The sequence below is a fragment of the Ascaphus truei genome, chromosome 8 (assembly GCF_040206685.1).
Source record: "Ascaphus truei isolate aAscTru1 chromosome 8, aAscTru1.hap1, whole genome shotgun sequence".
Classification (NCBI taxonomy): Eukaryota; Metazoa; Chordata; class Amphibia; order Anura; family Ascaphidae; genus Ascaphus; species Ascaphus truei.
In genome coordinates, this window is record NC_134490.1 from 2,346,464 (window position 1) to 2,370,610 (window position 24,147).

The window sequence follows — 24,147 nt, forward strand, 5'->3', positions numbered from 1 at the left end:
ATGAAGATTTTTTTTTTATATCAAATGGTTCAGTTTTCTTGTTTGAATAAATAAATCTTATAACAGCAATCTAAGATTCTTCAAACAAGATGTTTTTGAGGGCGGGTTGGCACATTTTTGTAGCTCTGTGTTGAGCTTTTATGCATATCATTATTTGGTAAAAATCCAAATTTTTTAAAGACGCACACACACCCCTCCCCAGTATTTTTTCTGGACATTAAGATGGGGGACACTAACGATGAATCAGTCCCTGATGTTAGAAATAACACCTATGTCCACACATGCAGTGACAACACCAAACGTACACGACGTGAGCCACATGTCTTCGATGACGGAAGTGCACTTCATTGTGAGGAACCCTCAGATCTCACCACATATTTGATCAAATTATAGAGAAATGACTCGCCCAAGATGTGAGATTGTGGTGGGACATTACCACTCTGGAAAATTATACAAAAGCCAGAAGAATACCAAGAGGGTCGGGCATCAAAAAGTCCCCTACATTAGGTTTCAATAGCAAAGAGTTTGAAAGTGAATGGAGAAACTCGTTTAAACTGATTGATATAATCGTCCAAAACAAAAATAAAGACAAAGGGGTGTTGGAAAATGAGATTAAAGTCCTACAAACAAACTCAAAGGTGTATCAATCAATAGAAATTTTTGACAAATATGACCAAATATTGTTAAAGAATATAGAGTCTGTGGAGAAATCCATATTGAATAAAAAAACAAACCAAATTTGAGCGTGATTGACAAGATTATGTAAAACAACAAGTGTATATTTGGCAAAAAATTACTAGAAATCATACTGGTGGACAACCAAGAGATCCCTCCACCCCGAGTCAACCAGGATATGTCTGCAAATTACAAAAAAAACAACGAGTCAAAAAAGCCCTTTGGGACGAGATCTGAGAAACAGCTGGGAACAAAGAGGGTCAGCAAAGAGAAAGAAATATGCTTAGAGGTCCCAGAAGATAACGTCATTAGTATCTCAGACGTTGTTTTGTCACCATCCCTTCTTAATAAGGGTCTCAACTTTGCCCCGCAGAGCGATTTCAATCTCTTTGATACTATAATTGATATACAACGATTTACGCGTAAATTGTTTGAAAAAATTCTTTGCTAACACTCCTTTTGACATAAAGATATATATATATCTATATATATAGATGTAGAGGTATCTGTACCGTTAGCCGAGCTTAATAATCAAAAACCAATAGACGATACCGTTCTGTGGCTAACTAAATGCTTTTATTTTGTAGATGTATCTGTACCGTGTTAGCCGAGCTCAATTGTAGAGGTAGAGGTAAATAAAAGCATTTAGTTAGCAACAGAACGGTATCGTTGCTGGCAATGTGTGTGCTAACGAGAATGTCACAGGTACATCACTGGACACTGTACCAACTCAGTCATCACAGAGTCTCTCTGTTGATGATCGATTGGACACTGACCAGGATGGTGATTCTCTTCCATTCAGAGAACACTGCGCTCTCTCTGACATGGAGGGTTAATTTTTTTTAACAAAGGTTAGATTCTGACACTATAGACGATTCTCCATCTAACTTTTTTAGTCAACAACATACTTCATTAAGGAAAAAATCAATTTTTCCCCCAATGCATCAAAAGGACCTTATATCAAAACTTTTGAAAGATTGGTCGAAAGGGATCTTAAAATGTTGGCAGAGAGCTTTGCATTCAATCGCACACCTCTTAAAAATGTGACAGAGGCAGAATGTAAGGAATTACAATCTTTGAAAAAAGATAAATCCATCGTCATAAAAAAACGCCGATAAGGGCGGTGCGATTGTGATACAGTGCTCTGCGCAATATAAAGAAGAGGCGCTCAGACAACTGAATGATCCGCTTTCTTACCGTATGTTAAAAAGAGATCCAACCGACATCTTTCTACAGGAACTGAGAGAACTTCTTGACATGGGTAAAATTCTGTATGTCTTAAACGACAAAGCATTTGACTTTCTGTATTGTCAACATCCTATTGTTCCCATCTTTTACCATCTCCCAAAGATCCATAAATCGCTCACACGCCCTCCGGGACGTCCCATCGTGTCGAGCATTGGATCTTTGGGAGATGGGTTACCATGATTGATGGGTACTTGCAACCCCTGGTTCAGTCTTTGTCATCACATTTAAAAGACACAGATGATTTACTCCTGGATATCCAAGGATTGCAATGGGACTTACCGTTGGGTCACTATGAACGTGACGTCCTTATATACGGTAATAAAGCATGAGCAGGGTATTGCAGTGGTACAGCATTTTTTTTACATCTTTCTCACTTAGCACCTGTACTTTGCACTTTTTGTTTAGACCATCAGTTTTTTACTCACACACAATTACTTTACTTTTGATTCACAATTTAATCTACAAACCACGGGCACAGCTGTGGGCACTTCTTTTGCACCCTCTTACGCAAATTTATTTATGGGGTTGTGGGAATCTATTTTTATTTACAGTGACCACAATCCCTTCAGATAACTCATCACATTTTATAGAAGATACATAGATGAACTTCTATTTATTTGGGAGGGTGATCTACTCACTTTACATTCATTCACATTAAATATTAATGACTATAATCTCACTTTCACTTATGCACAAAATATACATCATATTTATTATTTAGATTTAATGCTGTACATTGACATTAATGGTAACATACACACCGACATTTACAGAAAGTCTAATGTGAGAAACACATACCTTAGGGTCGATAGTAATCATCCCAGATCCCTTAAAAAAGGTATCCCAAAGGGACAATTTCTTAGATTGAAAAGGATTTGCTCCACCGGGGAAACCTTTGGGATTAAGGTCTAAAGAACTGGCCTCAAGATTCATAGCTAGAGGCTATGAAAAAACCCATGTCAATGAAACTCATAATACTATACAGACTATTGACCGTGCAGGATTATTGCCAAACCGACAGAACTAAAGGGAAATGTTTAATGCAGAATGAAGGCATTTTGCCACCTTTGTTTATTACTCAACAGAGCGGACAGGCTGGCTGTATACGGTCAATAGTCCAAAAACATTGGGATACGTTGAAGCTGGATGGAGACTTAGGTCCTGTGTTGGATAATGGACCCAGGTTTGTATTCAGCAGGGCCAAATCATTGGGTACCTTCCTGTCTCCAAGTCTTTTCAGCCCCCAAGCAAACAGTTCTACACTCAGAGGGATTCCTAAGGGATTTCACAAATGTGGGCATTGTGTCATCTGCAAATGTGCAAATCAAACGAAAAAAATCCAAGGTGTTAAACCAAAAATTAAGCGGATTATACAAAACGTCATCAATTGTAATACTACCCACACCGTATATCTTCTTAGATGCAGTTGTGGCAAGGGGTACGTGGGGCGTACCATTAGACCCCCTCAGAATGAGGATTATGGAGCATGTCAGGAAGGAATTAATTTTCCCCCTTATGAGATATCATTGGATGATATGACTCTGGGGTTTTGTGTTTGCCTTCCACTGGATCAATAAGTAAGTATAGATATAGGATAAAGTATCTCTAAATGTAGCATAGGTTGCACTTGATGGACGTACGTCTTTTTTCAACCTCAACTACTATGTAACTATGTAACTATGTCCTCTCCATCAAGAAAGGAAATCATTTCCATCCAGTCCCCAGACGTTTTTCCAAATGCCCCCTGCTTGGCATTGCTAATTTTTCACTCCCGGGTATCGAGCATGTTCAGCCCCAACTCGCCGGGGAGACAGGTTGAACGTGCTCAATAACCGTGAAATGTTCTGGATTTTTAGTTTAGACACTTTGGGCCTCAGCATAGATTGGGAGCTGAAATATTTTTTGTAAATGTATCAGTGTCCACATATAGAGGTGCTTTGATACATTTAGAGTTGATAATATTCAAAGCTGATATATGTTTATTTCATCAATTAACTTTTAGATCATACTAGCTGAGAGCCCCGGCGTTGCCCGGGATGTTTGTGGTGTGGGGGTGGCATTTGGGTGGGGAGTGGTCCACGCGGCCCATGGCGGTGTGCGGTGGTACTGCTGCTGTGGCTGTACTGATGGTGATTGTATCGGTGTGCTGATTTGGGAGGGTTTGGTGCTGATGTGGGGGTGCGGATGTGGGTGTGCCGATGGGGGAGGTGCAAAGGTGCCAATGTGTGGGTGCTGATGGTGTTGATGGGGGCTGGGAATGGTGGGGAGCCGAGAATGCCAGTGTGCTGGGGGGGCATGGGATACCGGTGTGCTGATGTGGTGGTGCTGGGGATAGTGTGTGTGTGTATACATGTTTGTGTGTATACATTGTATGTGTGTGTGTATACATGTGTTTGTGTGTGTGTGTGTATGTGTACGTGTGTGTGTATACATGTGTGTGTATGTATACATGTGTGTATGTATACATTGTGTGTATGTATATATTGTGTGCATACAACATGTTTGTGTGTGTATACACATGTGTGTGTATACACATGTGTGTGTATACACGTGTGTGTGTGTATACACACGTGTGTGTGTATACACACGTGTGTGTGTGTGTACACACGTGTGTGTGTGTGTATACACACGTGTGTGTGTGTATACACACGTGTGTGTGTATACACACGTGTGTGTGTGTATACACGTGTGTGTGTATACATGTGTGTCTATACGTGTGTGTGTATACATTATGTGTATGTATACCTGTGTGTGTGTACGTGTGTGAGTGTATGTCTCCATGTGTGTGTGTACGTGTACATGTGTGTGAGTATACGTGTACATGTGTGTGTGTGTACGTGTCTACGTGTACATGTGTGTGTGTCTACGTGTACATGTGTGTGTCTACGTGCGTGTGTGTGTACGTGTGTGTGTGTATGTGTGTGTGTGTGTCTACGTGTGTGTCTACGTGTGTGTGTGTGTGTGTGTGTCTACGTGTGTGTGTTTGTGTGTGTGTGTGTATACGTGTGTGTGTTTGTGTATACGTGTGTGTGTGTGTTTGTGTGTGGGGAGGGGGGGAGGTGGTGGGGAGGGGGGGGAGGTGGTGGGGAGGGGGGGGAGGTGGTGGGGAGGGGGGGAGGTGGTGGGGAGGGGTGAGGTGGTGGGGAGAAGGGGGGGGGAGGAGGGGGGGGGAGGTGGTGGGGAGGAGGGGGGGGAGGTGGTGGGGAGGAGGGGGGAAGGGGGAGAGGTGGTGGGAAGGGGGGAGAGGTGGTGGGAAGGGGGGAGGAGGTGGTGGGGAGGAGGGGGGAAGGGGGGAAGGTGGTGGGGAGGAGGGGGGAAGTGGTGGGAAGGCGGGGGAGGTGGTGGGAAGGGGGGGGGAGGTGGTGGGAAGGGGGGGAAGGTGGTGGGAAGGGGGGGAAGGTGGTGGGAAGGGGGGGAAGGTGGTGGGAAAGGGGGGGAGGTGGTGGGAAGGGGGGGCAGGTGGTGCAAAGGGGGGGAGGTGGAGGGGAGGTGAAGGGGGTGGGGGGTGGAGGGGAGGTGAAGGGGGAGGGTGGAGGGGACGTGAAGGGGGGGTGGAGGGGAGGTGAAGGGGGGGTGGAGGGGAGGGTGGAGGAGAGCTGAAGGGGGGTGAAGAGGAGGTGAAGGGGGGGTGGAGGGGAGGTGAAGGGGGGGTGGAGGGGAGGTGAAGGGGAGGTGAAGGGGGGTGAGGGGAGGTGAAGGGAGGTGAAGGCCGCTCCCTCACCCGTCCGGCCGCTCACTCACCCGTCCGGCCGCTCCCTCAGCCGTCCGGCAGTTCCCACGTGGATCTGAGGCGGGAAGCAGCTTGTTGTGGCCGCTCCCCCGCTGTGTCCCGGGCGCTCGCTCCCCCGCTGACTGTAGCGGCGCCGGGGGGGGGAGGGGAGGTGAAGGGGGGTGAGGGGTGGGTGAGGGGGAGGTGAAGGGGGGTGAGGGTTGGGTGAAGGGGGGTGAAGGCCGCTCACTCACCCGTCCGGCAGCTCCCACGTGGATCTGAGGTGGGAGGCAGCTTGTTGTGGCCGCTCCCCCGCTGTGTCCCGGGCGGTGGCTCCCCCGCTGACTGTAGCGGCGCCGGGGGGGGAGGGGAGGTGAAGGGGGGTGAGGGGTGGGTGAGGGGAGGTGAGGGGGAGGTGAAGGGGGGTGAGGGTTGGGTGAAGGGGGGTGAGGGGAGGTGAAGGCCGCTCACTCACCCGTCCGGCAGCTCCCACGTGGATCTGAGGCGGGAGGCAGCTTGTTGTGGCCGCTCCCCCGCTGTGTCCCGGGCGGTGGCTCCCCCGCTGACTGTAGCGGCGCCGGGGGGGGGGGGAGGGGAGGTGAAGGGGGGTGAGGGGTGGGTGAGGGGGAGGTGAAGGGGGGTGAGGGTTGGGTGAAGGGGGGTGAGGGGAGGTGAAGGCCGCTCACTCACCCGTCCGGCAGCTCCCACGTGGATCTGAGGCGGGAGGCAGCTTGTTGTGGCCGCTCCCCCGCTGTGTCCCGGGCACTCGCTCCCCCGCTGACTGTAGCGGCGCCGGGGGGGGGCTGAAAGCGCGGTAAACAGGGAGACACGGGGAGAGGAGGAGGTGCGCGCGGGTGTGGAGGCTGATGTTTGGGGAGGAAGAGGCGGAGGCTCCGGGACCGGCGGGTATGTGAGCCCCACCCCCCCCCCACCCCCCACCCCCTGGGTTATACATGCTGCTAATGTACACCCCCCCCTACTGTGTGTGTGTGTGTGTGTCCCTGTGTGTGTGTGTGTCCCTGTGTGTGTGTGTGTGTCCCTGTGTGTGTGTCCCTGTGTGTGTGTGTCCCCCTGTGTGTGTGTGTGTGTCCCTGTGTGTGTGTCCCTGTGTGTGTGTCCTTTGGCCCGTCACTCCGCCTCAGGCCAATGAGAGGTGTGCGGGGGCGGGCCAAGGGACCAATCAGATTTCCCCTAGGGACACCGGACATCCAGGCAGGCAGGCAGGCATGCATGCAGGCAGGCAGGCAGGCATACAGTGCTTTCACTAATATAGTATAAGATGATGTTTTCTCTACCGTTAAATATGCTGTTTCAATCAAATTTTGAAGATTGGACATAGAATTATAATTAATTTCATTAATATTATATTAATTTGTTATTATTTCTTATAGTTAAGTTAGCCTTCAGGTGAACATCCATGTTTATTATTACAGACTAGAGTTAATTTACTTTATTTTAATTATTATTTCATTTATTTAATCATTTGTTCTATCTAGTCATAACACAATTGGACATTTGTTTCATTATAAATACTTTTAAGGATTTATTCAGAACATAAAAGCAAAAATCGTAATTTTAGGATATGTTTTTTTCCAAAACAACACAGTTTTCCTTATGCTTCATATGATCAAATTTCCATATGGTGTCTGTCCTGGAACAGGATTGTCTAATTCCTGTGCCCCTTTGCAGCTCATAGGATTTGTCTCCCTAGTTCAGCTGCCTGTAATTTCCCTGTCCCAGCAGCTAGCTGCATGTGTAAAAGGCAACCTTATTGATACATATGTTCTTTACACAGCCCTAGTCAGTGTTGGTTGCCTTAGCAACCTCCTATTCTCCTAAAATGAGAGCGGGCTATTCCACCCCCCCCCCATATCTCTGTTCACAGTTAGTCTGATCCTGAGACTATTCCTGTTTCCCAGAAACCCTTACACTTCCTTTTCTACCCTAGCTGGCTGAGTAAGTACATCTCATGCTACTCACCTCTTGGCAAGGATTACCGTTTTTTACCTTTCCCCACTATCAAGCACCCTCACTATAGCGAAGCTCTCTCTCACTACACCATCATCTACAAGTGCCTGTGTGTGTCTCTGCTTTCCCCAATAAAGTGAAGAAAAGACAAATAACTTGTTGTGCTTGTAACAGGAACGAGTTAAGCTATCTGGCCATATTTATACGCAGCGTATACCCTGTGGCTCTAGGACAGTGTCATTTCTATTAAGGGGTGTTTGCAGCTTACTTTATGCGCTCTGTTTTTATTGCCTCGGATTCTTTATCACAGGATCAATTATATATGTTTTTAATTTATATATGTTTATATTAAATGTTTCACTATATGCGTGTATTTGTGTCAATCTTGATTTCAAGTTTTGCTTATTGTTAGTTGTTCTTGGGATACTGGAATATGATATTTGTTGTAAAGTGTATTTGTATTTTGACATTGTTGCTGTCTCTCCGGTGGTGATACAGTTAAACATCTCCTCTCCCACTGTGCATTGGATCTGGTCCATAAGGGAGCCAGGTGTGTACAGGTGGGAGCTGTTTTTCAACACGGAGAGGCAGCTATTTAAAGCTGCAGTTCAGGCAATATCCTGCATGTGTGTTTTTTTTAATTAATCAGTTCTGTAGTAAGAAAAAATACATTTAGCATTTTCTGTTTAAAAAAAACAACAACTTTGAAAGACCAATTTTCTTGTATTCTATTTTAACAAGCATGCTTGTTCCTATAGCAACGATTTACATTCCCCATATTTAAAGATGTCGCCAAACTTTGCCGATCAATAGACGGAGAACGAATTAACCGGCAGCTATGCAGTTTTTTAGGTAAGTAGAGATTGCACACATGAAACTATTGAAGTTAAAAAAAAAACTAAAAAATAAATAAAAAAACGGGAACCTGAACTGCAGCTTTAAGACACTACATGTTTAGCACTGGTCACTCTTTGCTAAAGCTCCTTGGCGGAGAGAAATTAGAGGACCCCTGTCTTGTATGTTTTTTGGACAATATGCCTAATAAATAGTTTTATTTTTGTACCTGCCTCCTGCCCTCTTCCAATATTTGCAGGGCTCCATCTTTCCCCTTATACATCGATTTACTTCTTCCAGACGGAGGCGCGCTCAGACAGAACCGTCAGGAGCAACGTACTGCGGACCCACACACGGGGGACACCTGCGGGGAAGAACCGGGGGCCCCACATCTGTGGGGGCCCCGCGGACCCGCAGGGACCACCCAAGGGCCTCAGATCCCCGTGGGAACCACCCGAGGACCCCCAGACACACGCAGGCCCACCCATGGACCCCATTTGGGGCCCACGGTGACCACCTGGAGGCCCACGGTGCCTGGCGGGGACCACCATGTTTTATGGGGGGCACAAGGGGGTGGGTTATGTTTTGTTAATTAAATATGGTAATGTTTATTGTGGGGATGTTCTGTGTATTGTTTTTCTTGTGGGTAGTGGGGGTGGGGGTATTGTCCCCAAGGGTGGTTAGGCCTCCCGGGTGGGTAGTGGGGGAGGGTGGTTAGGCCTCACGGGTGGGTAGTGGGTGAGGGTGGTTAGGCTTCACGGGTGGGTAGTGGGTGAGGGTGTTTAGGCCTCCCGGTGAGTGGTGGGAGGGTGGGTTAACCTCTTAATTACTATAGCGGTTAATAACCGCTAATGTGATTAAGGGGTTAGGGGACATTACATTGGCTCTTTTTATTCTTGTGTATGTTTTTCAGCACCGGAGGGGGACATGGACGGGATGAGGACGGCCTTCATCGTGGCAGCCGGGCAAGGGTGAGTGCAATATGTATTTATTTTATTTATTCTGCTTTAATTATTTTAAATGGGCAAATGCACTATTATCCATTTGTGGATAATAGTAATTTTGCACATTACTATACTGTATGTGTTAGGGGGCGGTGGGGGGGGGTGTATTTATTTATAAGAATTTATGTGTTTTTAAATTATTTTTGTGGGGCACAGAATTGGTACTGCAGGCAAGCCGGGGCACCTGTGGGACCACCCAAGGGCCACCGCTGGCCTATAGTATCATTGCTGTGCATCCCAAAAATTAAATATATGTACTGTATGTTAGGGGTGTATAGGGTTTGTTGGGGGCACAGGGGGTTGGTGGTGTATATATATGTATATATATATAGTAATGTTTATTGAGGGCCTAGGAGGTGGGTAGTGGGGCTGTAGTTTGTATTGTTTTTATTGTGGGTAGCAGGGGTGGGTGAAGGGGGTATTAGCCCCAACGGTGGGTGTTTAGGACTTGCGGGTGGGTAGCGGGAGGGGTTAACCCCTTCATTACCGTAGCTGCAAAAAGCTGCTCGTGACTACTAGAATTGAGCGGGTTTCAAAAAGTGGCGATGAGTGCCGAAAATTGGCTTTTCGCCACGCGGCTACCGAAAAAAAAAAATTCAGAAAAAAAAAAAGCTGATTGAATCGCCGAGGCATTTTTGGTGTAAAAATGGCGAAAAACGGCTTTTCGGCGCTTTCTGCATGAGGCCCTATATGTTTATTTTCCGTGTTCTGAGGCAGCCATTACTCCTCAGTGTAATGTTGCTACAAATGTAACTTAGGCCGCGTCCCAGTGTACACTGTAGTGCGCGTGCCCGGCGGGAGGGCGACGCGTGCATAGCGCTTCACCGCGATCTGCGGTCTTGGGAGAGAGGGAGAGATTGCGACGAGAGGCGGCGTGGCGGGGGCATGTCCATGACCTCACGCGGCTGGATCGCCCTCATTGGCTGAGCCGCCGGCGGGGGCGTGGCCACGCCTCCGTCGCGAGTTCCAAATACAATTTTTTTGTATTAGAGAAAACTCGTCGTGGAGCGCGGCTGACAAATGCGCGCCGAGGCAAGTACTGGGCCCCGTATGATTGGGGGGCGGTGCTTGTTCGCACAGCGCACGCCAACGCACTGGGACCGCAGCTGTACCCTGTTGGCTTCTCAGCCAGTTGCCTTGGCAACGCCCCTTTTTTCTTAGTCAGTTGAGCTGTTCCTGGCTCCCCCTGCTAGTTGGCATAATCCTTGCCTTATTTCCTTTTAGTCCAGGCCAGCATGCTTACTTTTAGATCCAGCAGCCATTGTGGGTAGTGTAACTTGTCTGTCACTTGGTGACGTTATTGTAATTTACCTCTCCCTTACTTTTGTCACCTGCCCATTCCCCCCTGCCCCCCCCTTCTGTTATTGTTGTGTTTACAATAAAAATACAAAAGAAAGAAGGACGCTGTGCATCTTCGGGGAGAGAGTTAAACTGCCTGACTCTAGCACTTGCCACAGTGAGCTTGAGTCAGAACAGTTGACTTCAGTTAATGTCTCATTAAGTGAATAACGGAGCTTTCCGGCTCTACCCTGTAATGTGTGAGCATGCAGCACCGTGAAATAAATCACCGGATGGAGCATTCCCACTTTGCCTTTTCACAGCGCTCATTGCTAATAACGACCCTGATACTTTGAGGTCCATTGAAGTCTCTGTGCTGAGACTCAGGTCCAGACTCCCAATGCAAGCTGCGGTCAGCACCAGATGTTGGGGAATGAATCTGCGATGTTCATGACCTCATGTTCTGCTGTCTGCCGGAGCCCCCAGTGACCCGGTAACTCTCAGACACGGGTTCTAGCCCAAGTCCATTCCTCATGTCTTCTTACTCTCCCTGGGGTCTCTTCATCCCCTCCCAAGACTGGAATTATATTGTTGGTTCTGGCAGAAGACTTGTGTATAAATGGGGACCCAGAAACATTTGGGACTTGAGCCAATCTCTAAGAAAACTTCGGCTGCGAGCGATTCTTTGTACATTGTGATGCAATTCTTTAGACTTTGTAACATAATCAGTTGCAAAAAATGTTAACTTCAAAGGATATAGATCGAAAATAAATTTGGATGCTTAACTCATCATTTTGAATTTAAAAAAAGAGGCGCTCCGCGGGCTGTCTTGCGTCAGCGTAGAATTTGCTTTTCAATAGCACAGAGAGGCCCGTGTCAGTGACCCTTCCATTGTCATAGATGGATAATTGAGTCATGCTATTTAATATTCCCATCTGTATACACACACTCCTTATTTGATCATTCTTATTTAGCACTTAAAATTCCCTAAGTCCTCAGTGCTATAGAAAATAAAATGCACATTGATTTTACAACACAATATAACGGCAGTGCCACAGACAGAACTGGAAACAATGTGAAAGGGTTATGCCTGCCCCGAAGAGCTTACAATCTAAGCATTACAAGCCTATGGTGTAGCTGCCCTGTAAAGGTTAAAGTACACAAAGTAGATCAGTTACACAAGTAGAAGTGTTGGGGAGTTTGTACTGAGATGAGATGTACAATCATTTTTAACGCATCGCGTCATGTTGAATATCCGATTGATACACAGAATTATGTTTTTATTGAAATGGTATTTTTTATTTCTAACTAGTATGAGTAAATATAGATTAGTCATGAGGACTGGAGTTGGGAAACACTGGATTAGTGTGATATTATTTATAATAGCCATACTGTGAGAATAATAAATGTTGCTATCCCAAGGGTGCGCAAACCTTTTCCCCGGTGCCCCCCTGCCTACCCTCCTCCCCTGCTCGCACCCCCCTCCTTACCTTGCCTGCGGGGTCACATGACATCCCGTTGCCATGGCGTCATTTGATGACTCGTCGCCGAAGATAATGGAAGTTGCAGAGGCCTTGCACCATCCCCCGGCATTTAATTTAAATGCCTTGGGGAAGAGCACGTGTCCTCGGCAACTGCCGCACCCCCCCTGGAAAATCTTGCGCCCCCCAGTTTGTGCACACCTGTGTTAAACTATACAAGAAACATCCCTGCTGCTTGATACATGTTTGGGTTGACGCACAGCACTTTGCTTCTGCGCTAACATCCAGAACAAACTTTTTAGGGTTTACTCCAAGTTGAAGTTGGCGGCCAATTTTGACGCACTTTCTACTTTTTTTTGGCACACACAAACATTATTTTTTAGTACACACTATTATTGTTTCTGCCAAGCGCCGTCCAGCTCTGTGCGCCAAACAAAATAAAACACATTTTAGGCGCTGCTGGCACAGGATTGAGATATGTCAGGCGGGTACACACAAAATGAGATTTCCGTGCTCCAATTCCGCACCAAAAGAAGCCGCTTGTGATGCTTAATACACAGGCGCCTTTTATCTCACTTCTTGCAAAGCTCGTCTTCGGAAAGAAGCCATTGGGGGGAGACATTGGGGGGGGGGGGGGGGGTGAATGTGTGTAAGGCGTCATACACAGAGAAGCACTATTCTCATTTTCTTTGAATTAGTCACACAGATCTTTGAGGTCTCACTTATTGGGAAATGGGTCGCACGTATTTTTAAGACCGTCGCGCTGATTTTGAAGGCACATATTAGGAATGAGTCTCTCCGTATTCGGACACGTTTGCCCACTGAAGCCAGCCCTTACACCTGGCGTGTTCAACTCCAGTCCTCAAGTCCCGTCAACAGGACAGGGTTTCAGGATATCCATGCTGCAGCACAGGTAGGGCAGTCAAAGACCGAGCCACTGATTGAGCCACCTGTGCTGCAGCAGGGATATCCTGAAAACCTGTCCTGTTGACGGGACTTGAGGACTGGAGTTAAGCACGCCTGACTTAGAGTGTGTCTCATTTAGGGGGGGTGGGGGGAGGGGGTAGTCGGACACATATAGGGGGTTATGACTAGTCTCACGATTGCAAATCTAATGCAAAAGTATTCCACCAAATGTATCACCGGAAGAACTCCAGCTGAACTTCTTTCTGTGATAAATATGGCGCTGTCTTTATGGATCCAAGAGACTTTAGTGACGGGTCCCTAAGAGGGCCAGGTATCCTGTCATTTATTGGAAGGCAGCCAGCAGATTTGGGGACAAGTTTTCTCCTTTACAAATCAGTCTCCTCTGAGTCAGCGTTAAGTATTCACAAAGTTATATATAAATAGTTGTTTTGTTTTTCTTAAACCAGAGTATAAGAGGGTATTGTGTTAAAAATAAAATAGAAACATCTCTCTCCTGGAATGATTAGCGGCCCCTGTCTGTACGAGACATTATTCATGTCCTTACATTTGGTAATCTTTGCATGATGTGCGTCGTGTTCTTATAAGAAATGCTTGCGTCTCCTTACCTTCTGGTGCCCAAAAGTGGCGCATGCGTGTAGTGTAATATAACATAGCATTTACAAACGTGCACCACAGACAACATCCAAACTCGGCCGGTAACGCCACGCACACACCGCCTAACACATACAAAGTGGTTACATTGGCACAAAGATGCACTAACGGTTCTTATGTACGTCCGTTTCACAACAAAATCACTTATGGTGACACTTTAGACACGCCTCATTCCTTAGAAGGCAGTCTCTGTCATTGAGGTAGTCTCATTCCTTGGAAGGCAGTCTCTGTCATTGCGGTAGTCTCATTCCTTGGAAGGCAGTCTCTGTCATTGAGGTAGCCTCATTCCTTGGAAGGCAGTCTCTGTCATTGAGGTAGCCTCATTCCTTGGAAGGCAGTCTCTGTCATTGAGGTAGTCTCATTCCTTGGAAGGCAGTCTCTGTCATTGCGGTAGTCTCATTCCTTGGAAGGCAGTCTCTGTCATTGCGGTAGTCTCATTCCTTGGAAGGCAGTCTCTGTCATTGCGGTAGTCTCATTCCTTGGAAGGCAGTCTCTGTCATTGCGGTAGCCTCATTCCTTGGAAGGCAGTCTCTGTCATTGCGGTAGCCTCATTCCTTGGAAGGCAGTCTCTGTCATTGCGGTAGTCTCATTCCTTGGAAGGCAGTCTCTGTCATTGCGGTAGCCTCATTCCTTGGAAGGCAGTCTCTGTCATTGAGGTAGCCTCATTCCTTGGAAGGCAGTCTCTGTCATTGAGGTAGTCTCATTCCTTGGAAGGCAGTCTCTGTCATTGCGGTAGTCTCATTCCTTGGAAGGCAGTCTCTGTCATTGCGGTAGTCTCATTCCTTGGAAGGCAGTCTCTGTCATTGCGGTAGTCTCACTCAATGGAATGCAGTCTCGGCCATTGAAAGGTAATCTCACTAATTCCCATGATCAACAGTCTCAAATATGTCTCCCCTCCTGAAATTAACAAAGAAGGGTGCGTGGCAATGCTGGTCCTGACCTCCATGTAGTAACGCGAGAGGGAGAGGGAGGTGGTGGTCGTGGGGGGGTTGGGGGGTACGATACCTTTATTGGACCAACACGTAGTTGATATGTTACAAGCTTCCCACCTCTCAGGGTCCTGCATCAGGTGTGTCTCTGCCTGAGCGGTGGGAAAGCCTGTAACATATCAATCTTCCCACCTCTCAGGGTCCTGCATCGGGTGTGTCTCTGCCTGAGCGGTGGGAAAGCCTGTAACATATCAATCTTCCCACCTCTCGGGGTCCTGCATCGGGTGTGTCTCTGCCTGAGCGGTGGGAAAGCCTGTAACATATCAATCTTCCCACCTCTCAGGGTCCTGCATCGGGTGTGTCTCTGCCTGAGAGGTGGGAAAGCCTGTAACATATCAATCTTCCCACCTCTCAGGGTCCTGCATCGGGTGTGTCTCTGCCTGAGAGGTGGGAAAGCCTGTAACATATCAATCTTCCCACCTCTCAGGGTCCTGCATCGGGTGTGTCTCTGCCTGAGAGGTGGGAAAGCCTGTAACATATCAATCTTCCCACCTCTCAGGGTCCTGCATCAGGTGTGTCTCTGTCTGAAAGGTGGGAAAGCCTGTAACATCAACTACTTGTTGTTCCAATAAAAGGCATCATACCCGCTCCTCCCTCTCCCTCCTGCGTTATTTACTGGTGAGTTATTCCATGAACTCCTTAGTGTAGGAGGGATGTGCAAAGTATGTCTGAGTCACCTCTGACTGGTTCTGATCAGAATAAAATACTGTTTTGGTTCTAAATCCTCAAAGCCGAATACCTACTGAGGATACTGTATGTCTAAGGGTTGTTGGAACAATGCAAGACTAATATGGAATATTGCAGCAGGGAAGGGGTTACAGCCTCTGGCTCACTTATATGGCTTCTTTGTGGTTTCATGAAAAATGCAGAGAAAAGCTTTCTTGCAAATGTGAAGTTTCTATCTCTGCCCCCTGCATCTGGAGACAGAGAGAGTCTACTCAGCAGAGAGGCATGAGGCCTGGCCCGCTGCCCCCTCCTGACGGACACTTTCTTATCCCACATACTTACTGATTGATCTTACCACTCACAGCTCCATGACTCACTCTCTCCCCACAAGGCAGCTTCTTATTCGGGAGAGCAAGGAAACAATAGGAGAAAAGGAGGGTTTAACCCCAAAGCTGCTGCAGAGACGGCATGTGACAGCTGTACAGCTAGGACAAAGATGAACCAATGTAGCTGAATGCTCGTGACGGACACTTAATGCGGCAGTGCCATACAGGGGGTGTGCGCGTGCAAATATATATATAGAAACCATTTCTGGGGGCGTTGAGATTTAACCATTGCACTGCCCGAGAGGGGTCTGGATCTACATTTTGGGGACTAGACGCCTTCTGCTTTTGTATAGGTTACCAAAATGTTTTATTTTCACAGTATGGCTACTAATAAATATAAAGGACTAGTTTAATATTATTTATAACACTGGTTATAAATAAAATATACCAATAATTCTGCTTTGGGTAAAAAATACGATAAAATTAATTTTAAACAACAAACTGCATCATATGTATAAATAACCAATGACCTCCACACGTGCGGCGCATTTTATGTAGCTTTGTACTACTTTTTAGCACAGAAATGTTCACGCACGATAAGAATTCAATCATGACCTTAGTAACAGGCACCTATGTATAGCAAGATGTGAGACCCCGCGGATGTGGAAGATGTGAGACCCCGCAGATATGGAAGATGTGAGACCCCGCGGATGTGGAAGATGTGAGACCCCGCGGATGTATAAGATGTGAGACCCCGCGGATGTGGAAGATGTGAGACCCCGCAGATATGGAAGATGTGAGACCCCGCGGATGTATAAGATGTGAGACCCCGCGGATGTGGATGATGTGAGACCCCGCAGATGTGGAAGATGTGAGACCCCGCGGATGTATAAGATGTGAGACCCCGCGGATGTGGAAGATGTGAGACCCCGCGGATGTATAAGATGTGAGACCCCGCGGATGTGGAAGATGTGAGACCCCGCGGATGTATAAGATGTGAGACCCCGCAGATGTGGAAGATGTGAGACCCCGCGGATGTGGAAGATGTGAGACCCCGCGGATGTGGAAGATGTGAGACCCCGCGGATGTGGAAGATGTGAGACCCCGCGGATGTATAAGATGTGAGACCCCGCGGATGAGGAAGATGGGTAATTGTGAGTTTCGTTGTTACACTGGAGCTAAGGATAACTGAACCAGCGGGGAGTTTAGATAACAATAAATAGCACAAAGACATGTCGGGCCGTGTGAGGAACCGTTACAATGCAGGAAATGACAATCACAGCCGGAAGTGAACGGTTAATCACCTCCAATGTTTGACTGCGCTTACCAATAAATGAGGCAGTCTCTCTCACCATCTGACTCACACATTGGAAGGCAGTCTCACTGAAAGGAAGTCTCACTCATTGGAAGGCAGTCTCACTTATTGGAAGGTAGTCTCACTTACTGAAAGGCACTCTCACTAATTGGAAGGCAGTCTCACTTACTGGAGGGCAGTCTCACACATTGGAATACTCTCTCACACATTGGAAGGCAGTCTCACTTACTGGAAGGCAGTCTCAATTACTGGAGGGCAGTCTCACACATTGGAATACTCTCTCACACATTGGAAGGCAGTCTCACTTACTGGAAGGAACTCTCAGTCATTGAAAGGCAGTCTCACTTACTGGAGGGCAGTCTCACACATTGGAATACACTCACAAGGCAGTCTCACTTACTGGAAGGCAGTCTCACACATTGGAAGGCAGTCTCACTTACTGGAAGGAACTCTCAGTCATTGAAAGGCAGTCTCACTTACTAGAGGGCAGTCTCACACATTGGAATACACTCACAAGGCAGTCTCACTTACTGGAAGGCAGTCTCACACATTGGAATGGTTAGGAGATGCGGAAGTTAGCAGGGTTAGGAGATGGGGAAGTTAGCAGGGTTAGGAGATGCGGAAGTTAGCAGGGTTAGGAGATGCAGAAATTAGCAGGGTTAGGAGATGCGGAAGTTAGCAGGGTTAGGAGATGCGGAAGTTAGCAGGGTTAGGAGATGCGGAAGTTAACAGGGTTAGGAGATGCGGAAGTTAGCAGGGTTAGGAGATGCGGAAGTTAGCAGGGTTAGGAGATGCGGAAGTTAGCAGGGTTAGGAGATGCGGAAGTTAGCAGGGTTAGGAGATGCGGAAGTTAGCAGGGTTAGGAGATGCGGAAGTTAGCAGGGTTAGGAGATGCGGAAGTTAGCAGGGTTAGGAGATGCGAAAGTTAGCAGGGTTAGGAGATGCGGAAGTTAGCAGTGTTAGGAGATGCGGAAGTTAGCAGGGTTAGGAGATGCGGAAGTTAGCAGGGTTAGGGGATGCGGAAGTTAGCAGGGTTAGTAGATGCGGAAGTTAGCAGGGTTAGGAGATGCGGAAGTTAGCAGGGTTAGGAGATGCTGAAGTTAGCAGGGTTAGGAGATGCGGAAGTTAGCAGGGTTAGGAGATGCTGAAGTTAGCAGGTTAGGAGATGCTGAAGTTAGCAGGGTTAGGAGATGCGGAAGTTAGCAGGGTTAGGAGATGGGGAAGTTAGCGGGGTTAGGAGATGCGGATGTTAGCAGGGTTAGGAGATGGGGAAGTTAGCAGGGTTAGGAGATGCGGAAGTTAGCAGGGTTAGGAGATGCGGAAGTTAGCAGGGTTAGGAGATGCGGAAGTTAGCAGGGTTAGGAGATGCGGAAGTTAGCGGGGTTAGGAGATGGGGAAGTTAGCGGGGTTAGGAGATGCGGATGTTAGCAGGGTTAGGAGATGCGGAAGTTAGCAGGGTTAGGAGATGCGGAAGTTAGCAGGGTTAGGAGATGCGGAAGTTAGCAGGGTTAGGAGATGCGGAAGTTAGCAGGGTTAGGAGATGCGGAAGTTAGCAGGGTTAGGAGATGCGGAAGTTAGCAGGGTTAGGAGATGCGGAAGTTAGCAGGGTTAGGAGATGGGGAAGTTAGCAGGGTTAGGAGATGGGGAAGTTAGCAGGGTTAGGAGATGCGGAAGTTAGCAGGGTTAGGAGATGCGGAAGTTAGCAGGGTTAGGAGATGCGGAAGTTAGCAGGGTTAGGAGATGGGGAAGTTAGCAGGGTTAGGAGATGCGGAAGTTAGCAGGGTTAGGAGATGCGGAAGTTAGCAGGGTTAGGAGATGCGGAAGTTAGCAGGGTTAGGGGATGCGGAAGTTAGCAGGGTTAGGAGATGCGGAAGTTAGCAGGGTTAGGAGATGCGGAAGTTAGCAGGGTTAGGAGATGCGGAAGTTAGCAGGGTTAGGAGATGCGGAAGTAAGCAGGGTTAGGAGATGCGGAAGTTAGCAGGGTTAGGAGATGCGGAAGTTAGCGGGGTTAGGAGATGGGGAAGTTAGCAGGGTTAGGAGATGCGGAAGTTAGCAGGGTTAGGAGATGCGGAAGTTAGCAGGGTTAGGAGATGGGGAAGTTAGCAGGGTTAGGAGATGCGGAAGTTAGCAGGGTTAGGAGATGCGGAAGTTAGCAGGGTTAGGGGATGCGGAAGTTAGCAGGGTTAGGAGATGCGGAAGTTAGCAGGGTTAGGAGATGCGGAAGTTAGCAGGGTTAGGAGATGCGGAAGTTAGCAGGGTTAGGAGATACGGAAGTAAGCAGGGTTAGGAGATGCGGAAGTTAGCAGGGTTAGGAGATGCGGATGTTAGCAGGGTTAGGAGATGGGGAAGTTAGCAGGGTTAGGAGATGCGGAAGTTAGCGGGGTTAGGAGATGCGGAAGTTAGCAGGGTTAGGAGATGGGGAAGTTAGCAGGGTTAGGAGATGCGGAAGTTAGCAGGGTTAGGAGATGCGGAAGTTAGCAGGGTTAGGAGATGCGGAAGTTAGCAGGGTTAGGAGATGCGGAAGTTAGCAGGGTTAGGAGATGCGGAAGTTAGCAGGGTTAGGAGATGCGGAAGTTAGCAGGGTTAGGAGATGCGGAAGTTAGCAGGGTTAGGAGATGCGGAAGTTAGCAGGGTTAGGAGATGCTGAAGTTAGCGGGGTTAGGAGATGCGGAAGTTAGCAGGGTTAGGAGATGGGGAAGTTAGCAGGGTTAGGAGATGGGGAAGTTAGCAGGGTTAGGAGATGGGGAAGTTAGCAGGGTTAGGAGATGCGGAAGTTAGCAGGGTTATGAGATGCGGAAGTTAGCGGGGTTAGGAGATGCGGAAGTTAGCAGGGTTAGGAGATGCGGAAGTTAGCAGGGTTAGGAGATGCGGAAGTTAGCAGGGTTAGGAGATGGGGAAGTTAGCAGGGTTAGGAGATGCGGAAGTTAGCAGGGTTAGGAGATGCGGAAGTTAGCAGGGTTAGGAGATGCGGAAGTTAGCAGGGTTAGGAGATGCGGAAGTTAGCAGGGTTAGGAGATGCGGAAGTTAGCAGGGTTAGGAGATGCGGAAGTTAGCAGGGTTAGGAGATGGGGAAGTTAGCAGGGTTAGGAGATGCGGAAGTTAGCAGGGTTAGGAGATGGGGAAGTTAGCAGGGTTAGGAGATGCGGAAGTTAGCAGGGTTAGGAGATGGGGAAGTTAGCAGGGTTAGGAGATGGGGAAGTTAGCAGGGTTAGGAGATGCGGAAGTTAGCAGGGTTAGGAGATGGGGAAGTTAGCAGGGTTAGGAGATGGGGAAGTTAGCAGGGTTAGGAGATGCGGAAGTTAGCAGGGTTAGGAGATGGGGAAGTTAGCAGGGTTAGGAGATGCGGAAGTTAGCAGGGTTAGGAGATGGGGAAGTTAGCAGGGTTAGGAGATGCGGAAGTTAGCGGGGTTAGGAGATGCGGAAGTTAGCAGGGTTAGGAGATGCGGAAGTTAGCAGGGTTAGGAGATGCGGAAGTTAGCAGGGTTAGGAGATGCGGAAGTTAGTAGGGTTAGGAGATGCGGAAGTTAGCAGGGTTAGGAGATGCGGAAGTTAGCAGGGTTAGGAGATGCGGAAGTTAGCAGGGTTAGGAGATGGGGAAGTTAGCAGGGTTAGGAGATGCGGAAGTTAGCAGGGTTAGGAGATGCGGAAGTTAGCGGGGTTAGGAGATGGGGAAGTTAGCGGGGTTAGGAGATGCGGAAGTTAGCGGGGTTAGGAGATGGGGAAGTTAGCAGGGTTAGGAGATGCGGAAGTTAGCAGGGTTAGGAGATGGGGAAGTTAGCAGGGTTAGGAGATGCGGAAGGTAGCAGGGTTAGGAGATGGGGAAGTTAGCAGGGTTAGGAGATGCGGAAGGTAGCAGGGTTAGGAGATGCGGAAGTTAGCAGGGTTAGGAGATGGGGAAGTTAGCGGGGTTAGGAGATGGGGAAGTTAGCGGGGTTAGGAGATGCGGAAGTTAGCAGGGTTAGGAGATGGGGAAGTTAGCAGGGTTAGGAGATGCGGAAGTTAGCAGGGTTAGGAGATGGGGAAGTTAGCAGGGTTAGGAGATGCGGAAGGTAGCAGGGTTAGGAGATGCGGAAGTTAGCAGGGTTAGGAGATGGGGAAGTTAGCGGGGTTAGGAGATGGGGAAGTTAGCAGGGTTAGGAGATGGGGAAGTTAGCAGGGTTAGGAGATGCGGAAGTTAGCAGGGTTAGGAGATGCGGAAGTTAGCAGGGTTAGGAGATGGGGAAGTTAGCAGGGTTAGGAGATGGGGAAGTTAGCGGGGTTAGGAGATGCGGAAGTTAGCAGGGTTAGGAGATGCGGAAGTTAGCAGGGTTAGGAGATGCGGAAGTTAGCAGGGTTAGGAGATGGGGAAGTTAGCAGGGTTAGGAGATGCGGAAGTTAGCAGGGTTAGGAGATGCGGAAGTTAGCAGGGTTAGGAGATGGGGAAGTTAGCAGGGTTAGGAGATGCGGAAGTTAGCGGGGTTATGAGATGCGGAAGTTAGCGGGGTTAGGAGATGCGGAAGTTAGCAGGGTTAGGAGATGCGGAAGTTAGCAGGGTTAGGAGATGCGGAAGTTAGCAGGGTTAGGAGATGGGGAAGTTAGCAGGGTTAGGAGATGCGGAAGTTAGCAGGGTTAGGAGATGCGGAAGTTAGCAGGGTTAGGAGATGCGGAAGTTAGCAGGGTTAGGAGATGCGGAAGTTAGCAGGGTTAGGAGATGCGGAAGTTAGCAGGGTTAGGAGATGCGGAAGTTAGCAGGGTTAGGAGATGGGGAAGTTAGCAGGGTTAGGAGATGCGGAAGTTAGCAGGGTTAGGAGATGGGGAAGTTAGCAGGGTTAGGAGATGCGGAAGTTAGCAGGGTTAGGAGATGGGGAAGTTAGCAGGGTTAGGAGATGGGGAAGTTAGCAGGGTTAGGAGATGCGGAAGTTAGCAGGGTTAGGAGATGGGGAAGTTAGCAGGGTTAGGAGATGGGGAAGTTAGCAGGGTTAGGAGATGCGGAAGTTAGCAGGGTTAGGAGATGGGGAAGTTAGCAGGGTTAGGAGATGCGGAAGTTAGCAGGGTTAGGAGATGGGGAAGTTAGCAGGGTTAGGAGATGCGGAAGTTAGCGGGGTTAGGAGATGCGGAAGTTAGCGGGGTTAGGAGATGCGGAAGTTAGCAGGGTTAGGAGATGCGGAAGTTAGCAGGGTTAGGAGATGCGGAAGTTAGCAGGGTTAGGAGATGCGGAAGTTAGTAGGGTTAGGAGATGCGGAAGTTAGCAGGGTTAGGAGATGCGGAAGTTAGCAGGGTTAGGAGATGCGGAAGTTAGCGGGGTTAGGAGATGGGGAAGTTAGCAGGGTTAGGAGATGCGGAAGTTAGCAGGGTTAGGAGATGGGGAAGTTAGCAGGGTTAGGAGATGCGGAAGGTAGCAGGGTTAGGAGATGGGGAAGTTAGCAGGGTTAGGAGATGCGGAAGGTAGCAGGGTTAGGAGATGCGGAAGTTAGCAGGGTTAGGAGATGGGGAAGTTAGCGGGGTTAGGAGATGGGGAAGTTAGCGGGGTTAGGAGATGCGGAAGTTAGCAGGGTTAGGAGATGGGGAAGTTAGCAGGGTTAGGAGATGCGGAAGTTAGCAGGGTTAGGAGATGGGGAAGTTAGCAGGGTTAGGAGATGCGGAAGGTAGCAGGGTTAGGAGATGCGGAAGTTAGCAGGGTTAGGAGATGGGGAAGTTAGCGGGGTTAGGAGATGGGGAAGTTAGCAGGGTTAGGAGATGGGGAAGTTAGCAGGGTTAGGAGATGCGGAAGTTAGCAGGGTTAGGAGATGCGGAAGTTAGCAGGGTTAGGAGATGCGGAAGTTAGCAGGGTTAGGAGATGCGGAAGTTAGCAGGGTTAGGAGATGGGGAAGTTAGCAGGGTTAGGAGATGCGGAAGTTAGCAGGGTTAGGAGATGGGGAAGTTAGCAGGGTTAGGAGATGCGGAAGTTAGCAGGGTTAGGAGATGGGGAAGTTAGCAGGGTTAGGAGATGGGGAAGTTAGCAGGGTTAGGAGATGCGGAAGTTAGCAGGGTTAGGAGATGGGGAAGTTAGCAGGGTTAGGAGATGGGGAAGTTAGCAGGGTTAGGAGATGCGGAAGTTAGCAGGGTTAGGAGATGGGGAAGTTAGCAGGGTTAGGAGATGCGGAAGTTAGCAGGGTTAGGAGATGGGGAAGTTAGCAGGGTTAGGAGATGCGGAAGTTAGCGGGGTTAGGAGATGCGGAAGTTAGCAGGGTTAGGAGATGCGGAAGTTAGCAGGGTTAGGAGATGCGGAAGTTAGCAGGGTTAGGAGATGCGGAAGTTAGCAGGGTTAGGAGATGCGGAAGTTAGTAGGGTTAGGAGATGCGGAAGTTAGCAGGGTTAGGAGATGCGGAAGTTAGCAGGGTTAGGAGATGGGGAAGTTAGCAGGGTTAGGAGATGCGGAAGTTAGCAGGGTTAGGAGATGCGGAAGTTAGCGGGGTTAGGAGATGGGGAAGTTAGCGGGGTTAGGAGATGCGGAAGTTAGCGGGGTTAGGAGATGGGGAAGTTAGCAGGGTTAGGAGATGCGGAAGTTAGCAGGGTTAGGAGATGGGGAAGTTAGCAGGGTTAGGAGATGCGGAAGGTAGCAGGGTTAGGAGATGGGGAAGTTAGCAGGGTTAGGAGATGCGGAAGGTAGCAGGGTTAGGAGATGCGGAAGTTAGCAGGGTTAGGAGATGGGGAAGTTAGCGGGGTTAGGAGATGGGGAAGTTAGCGGGGTTAGGAGATGCGGAAGTTAGCAGGGTTAGGAGATGGGGAAGTTAGCAGGGTTAGGAGATGCGGAAGTTAGCAGGGTTAGGAGATGGGGAAGTTAGCAGGGTTAGGAGATGCGGAAGGTAGCAGGGTTAGGAGATGCGAAAGTTAGCAGGGTTAGGAGATGGGGAAGTTAGCGGGGTTAGGAGATGGGGAAGTTAGCAGGGTTAGGAGATGGGGAAGTTAGCAGGGTTAGGAGATGCGGAAGTTAGCAGGGTTAGGAGATGCGGAAGTTAGCAGGGTTAGGAGATGCGGAAGTTAGCAGGGTTAGGAGATGGGGAAGTTAGCGGGGTTAGGAGATGGGGAAGTTAGCGGGGTTAGGAGATGCGGAAGTT